The 5,379-nt window shown below is 50.1% G+C and overlaps 1 long non-coding RNA gene across 2 annotated transcripts; it reads left to right on the top strand.

The window, feature by feature from the left end:
• Nucleotides 1–968: 968 nt before the first annotated feature.
• LOC140582802 (uncharacterized) lies at nt 969–2,022 on the top strand. 2 transcript variants are annotated; one of them, XR_011985582.1, is made up of 2 exons: nt 969–1,084; nt 1,435–2,022. It is a non-coding gene; the product is annotated as an uncharacterized lncRNA (long non-coding RNA). The 2 variants fall into 2 exon arrangements; XR_011985581.1 differs by having other exon boundaries at nt 969–1,089.
• Nucleotides 2,023–5,379: the final 3,357 nt, after the last annotated feature.

The following is a 5,379-nucleotide window of genomic DNA, read 5'->3' as shown; positions in this document are numbered from 1 at the left end:
GAATTCAAAACAGTCCAGGAGGCAGGAGGCCACACGGAAATCCTCGATAAAATGGCAGGTTACAGACATATATGATGCTGTCGTTCTTGAAGTCCAACAGTCTGTGGTTAAACAGACAGCTGGTACTTTTGACACCCTTCTCTTCAAAGATGCTGTCTCCCTGTCATACATATCCGTGACCTTCTGGGCTACTGCCTTCCTACTTGGAGGAATGTAGGAGGGGTTGAGCGCCTGTGAATATTTTTTGAATCCTGTGTCCTCCACTATTGAGAAGGGCTGGAAGTCAGTGGCTATCATCTTTGCCAGCTCTTCATCTATCTTCTCCTGTCTTAATGGGGTCAAGACAGGATGTAAATATTGACTGATGGATGTCTGCTTTCTTTTTGGTCGTGCCTGGCCAGGCGATGTGGTGGCCCCAGTGGGGTCAAAGGCTGCTGTGGCTGCAGTTGCACTTGATGTGGAGGCAGAGGAGGCAATGGACACATCAGTGTCACTGTTGTTGTCTGAGTCTGGCTCTGCTCTCAAACCTGTGACCTGCAGTGTTGGGTGTTGAGTCTTCAAATGCCTGTGTAAATTATTTGTTGACCCAGACTTAAATGAAATGACTTTTTGACAAATGCTGCATTTAGCCTTACTGTTTTCTTCGCGAGAAAAGTGCACCCAAATGCTGCTCCTTTTCCTCTGGCTCATTTTCAGACGTGTCACGTGTGTGTCTTCTTCCTTCGAACGACCCGCTATTACTGACGTTGGCACTGAGACAGAGAGGCACTCGCACGTGTTTTTTTTTGTTTGTTTTTTTAACTGGAGTAAGCATGTGACGGCAGCGTGCACAAGTCATGGCTCCGCTCCTACCCAATGACAGAGGCACGCAGGGTTTTTTTCCACTGGAGTACTCACGTGAAGGATGCGTGCACAACTATCATCATGCTGTTAGGCAGTAGCACCCCTGCGCTGGGTGCGCCCATAGATATATATATAGAATGACTAGATGTATTATGACGAGGTCTAGAGCGTCCGCACAGGTCGGCCATCTTACCACAGGCTGGCTTTCTGGCGGGATCATTCGAACCTGAGGTAAACGGAGGTAAGGTAAGTGACCTGCACAAACGTTAATACTCTTATCTCGCTGAAATCTTGATGGATTTACAAACTGTGTGTTTTCTTACAAACATTATTAACGTGGTTATAGTTCTGGATGCTTGAACATGTTGAAATCGCAGCTTTTCTCCTCGAAAAAAAAAACTGACTTAATCGTGCAGTTTAGTTGTGTATCACGCCTAGCTAGGCTACTAGCTATCCAGTAATTTGGGGCGAGGCAGAATTACGCTTTCTTTTCAATATAATACACACATTATAAACATGATTTAACTGAATTTACACATGATTTACTGTCTGGTTGGTTTGTTAAAACGTCTTGCATTATGATTTCTACAGGAAATTGCTGACAAGATGCCAGACTTTTGTGCCGCCTATGTCTGCTGTAACCGCCGTTGTCTCGAAACGAGAACCCGAGGGATCACCTTTCACCTGTAGGATGTTACAATATTATGAATTATTTTTAGGATAATCGTTAGTTACTTAGTGGAAGTATGTACATATTACATAATAGTATTGCTAGATTGTTGTTGACACAAGGTTTAGAATATTTTGTTTAACGTACACCCATTTTAAAATCACATTCCCTCTCTCTGTCTCTCTCTCTCACTTTCTCACAAACACACATACAGACACAGGGAGAGAATGTTAACTTTTATCTATTATTTTGTCCGAATGCACCAGAATGCTCCGTTTGTATGTGAAAATGACACATTCACCAGCCGCCACTGATCATGAGTTATAGTAATGCTAACCCACTCTTATCAGGCCCAGCTGGATGAGGACCAGAACCAGCACCACTGGGACACCTTTGTTACTTCGCTAAATTTTTAATGAAAATGTAAAAAAAAAAAAAAAAAAAAAATCCATCAAATGTCTCTAACACCTCTGTCTAAACATTGATTTTAATAAATCTTCAAAAATCTTTGGAAAGTGCCTTTATAATGTCTAAACAAACTGTTTACTACCATTTTATGTGTAAAAATATTTTTATTAACAATTTGGAAATATGGACTTTAGTTCTTTGTGCTGTGTTATAGTCATCACTGTACAGGGTGGGGATTTTAACATGCAGCGTTTCTTGATGTATATTTGTTAAGGGAAATCTTGTAGGCTTAGTCTACCTATTCTAGAACATTATTCTATTTTTTAGAACATAAGATAATTATTCAAAAGTATTCAGTGTCATAACTACATATTTGACGTTTATAAAATCAAACCGTTTGAAAATCGGTTAAAAATTGAGCACATTATGGCTATTTAAAAATTACATGTTTTACTATCAACACCATATTTTGGGTGAGCGAGCAGCCTGTGGTAAGATGGCCGCCATATGCGGACGTTCGACTCCGTTGGCCAGCAACGCAGACGAGACATCTAGTCATTCTATAGATATCTATGATCTCCACTAGAGGGACGGAAACACGTGTTCTCCACGAGCGGGTCCGGACATGACGTTACGCAAACTTATGCCATGGAGGCGGTACCACAAATCATTTCAGACACAGCTTGGACTTTAACTCGACCGAAAAGAAAGCGAGTCTTTTAAAGTATATACTTATTTTGGTGATCGATTTTATTAACATTGGAAACGGACGTTAATACTCTTTAGTTTGTTGATTTGTTCGCCTCACCGAGTTCCCCTAACATTTCTTGTCATTACCGACACCTATTTATTGTATTTATTGTACCTGCTTTACTATTGACTACCGATAATGAAGGAAAAAAGTATTGTTCATGGCGTTTCACCTCTGTCGCGACCATTCACACGGACTGTATACCTCAGCCTTAATGTCAAAGTAGTTCGCGGGAGCGTTGCATTTATTAGTAATATTAATTGCAAGGCTGTTGTATCTTATTGTACCCTAATGACAGGTCTAGCAAACGTAGTACGGCGTGCTTGAATAAACCTCTTACAACATGACAGCTATACTCAGCTAACCTGTTCCTTTCAAATATTAACTTGTGCGCACACGATAAAACAAATCACTCTATGGGACTTAAGAAGTTCGATATACTTCGTATCAAAAGCCCCTTAACTTAAAAGGAAACTAAGTGCAAACAGACCTTTAAAGCATGACATGAGACATGATATAAAATGTCCCAATAGCTCAATCAACCACACAAGTAACCTTGTAAAGGTTTTACCAAGTTTTTAAAGGTTTTAGCCTAAATATTAATGTATCCATTTGCATAGGGTTGGAAAAGTAACAGCTTTATTATTATCATATAAACATATAAATATAAAATATAAATTGCATAAATAAATAGACGCATTTCCACAAAGATTGGAGTAGCATCTAGAAAAAAATAGTGGAATTGAGTGGAAAAAAAGAATAAAACAAATAATGTGATTATTGTAATAAAAATGAGCAACTGTCACGGTTCGCGGGTGAGCGAGTAGGGAAGCAGGCGAGCAAGCCAGGACTTCAGGGAAAGCTGGGTTTAATGCACAAGACACGGACATCGACGGACAATACACATGACAATACAATGACAAGTCTGGGGAAGACTGACTCAGACGAGGACTAAATACAAAAGACAAGCTAGACTTAATAGGACACAGGTGATCACAATAGGGCTGAACACGAGGTAACGAGGTGGGCGTGGCACACATCAGGAGCGGACGGAGCGGGGCGTGACAGAACCCCCCCCCAAAGGCGCGCACACCGGGCGCGCCCGAGAGGAGGCGACGGACGAGACGGAACAGGACCTGGAAGACAAAAGCAAAAACATCAAGGAGACACCGGAAACAGGACAGAGACACAGAACAGAAACAAGGACCAACAGAAAGACAGGACCTGACAAAGAACAGGAAACGCAGACAGGCAGACAGAGAAAGGAGACACAGAGGGGACAGAAAACGGAGGAACCACAGGGCGAGGAGTGAACACAGGAGACACCGAGGGACGAGGAGCAAAGACAGGAGGGAAAAAGGGACCAGAAGGGAACGAAGGAGACACAGAGGGCAGAGGAGCAGAGACAGGAGGCAGAAAGGGAAAGGGAGGAGGAGCTAGGGGAGCACGAGGGAGCCCAGGCGGGCGACAGGCAGCGGCCGGAGGGGCCGCAGGGGAGAGGGAGGAGGGAGCAGGAGGGGACCACCCAGGGGCCAAGGGAACGGGACGAGGGAGTGACGGAGGGGACACGGAGGGAGCAGGAGGGAACACCCGGGAAGGCAGGCAGGAGGGGGAAGCCGCGGCAGGCGGAGGCGCAGCCGGAGCCGGCGAAGGCGCCGTCCGACGCCCAGCCGGAGCAGGGGGGCCCGGAGGCGACCGACAAGGACCCGGAGGCGGGACCGAGGACCGGCACCGAGGATCCAGGGGGGGACCCGGAGGGGACCGCCGACCCCGAGCCGGAGGACCCGCAGGCAGCCACCGAGCCACAGCCAGGGGCCGAACGGGCGAGCCAGGGGGCAGGGCGGGCGGGACCCGGGCCCTACGCCTATGTCCCCGTCCCTTGCTGGAGACGGAGAGGCGGGGTCCTGGGGGGCGTCGGCCTTGCCGGGGTACTGGCGAGGGTGTCAGGGCCTCAGGCAGGGCCGCGGGCAGGACGGGAGAGGCGGCCTCAGGCAGGGCCGCGGGCATGACGGGAGAGGCGGCCTCAGACAGGGCCGTGGGCAGGACTGGAGGGGCGGCCTCAGACGGGGCCGCGGGCAGGTAGCCAGCAGGAGGCGCCTCGGCGGGCACCTCAGGAAAAGCGGAGGCAGCTGCAGGCGTGCGACCAGCAGGGGCCGCCTGGGCAGGCGCCTCGGGCGTCCGGTCAGCAGGGGGCGCCTCGGCGGGCACCGCCAGCCCGCTACCAGCAGGGAGCGCCTCAGCGGGCGCCGCCATCACACGGCCAACAGGGGGCGCACCCGCAGCCACCTCAGGCAATTCGGGAGCCGGCAGGACAGGCGAGACAGGCAGGTCAAGAGCCGGCAGGACAGGCGAGACAGGCAGTTCAGGAGCCAGCAGGACAGGCGAGACAGGCAGTTCAGGAGCCAGCAGGACAGGCGAGACAGGCAGTTCCAGTGCCGGCAGGACGGGCGCCGCTGTCACGTGGTCAGCAGGGGGCGCCTCGGCGGGTGCCACCAGCACGCGGCCAGCAGGGGGCGCCTCGGCGGGCGCCACCAACACGTGGCCAGCAGGGGGCGCCTCGGCGGGCGCGGCCTCCACGCGGCCGGCAGGGGGCGCCTCGGCGGGCGCGGCCTCCACGCGGCCGGCAGGGGGCGCCGCGGCGGTTAGTGCAGCAGGCAGAGCGGGGCCAGCCACAGGGACTGCAGGTAAACCAGGCAGGACAGGCGGG

The sequence above is a fragment of the Paramormyrops kingsleyae genome, chromosome 25, assembly GCF_048594095.1.
Source record: "Paramormyrops kingsleyae isolate MSU_618 chromosome 25, PKINGS_0.4, whole genome shotgun sequence".
Lineage (NCBI taxonomy): Eukaryota > Metazoa > Chordata > Actinopteri > Osteoglossiformes > Mormyridae > Paramormyrops > Paramormyrops kingsleyae.
The sequence above is the reverse complement of the archived record's forward strand: the minus strand, read 5'-3'. Positions and strand labels throughout refer to the sequence as shown.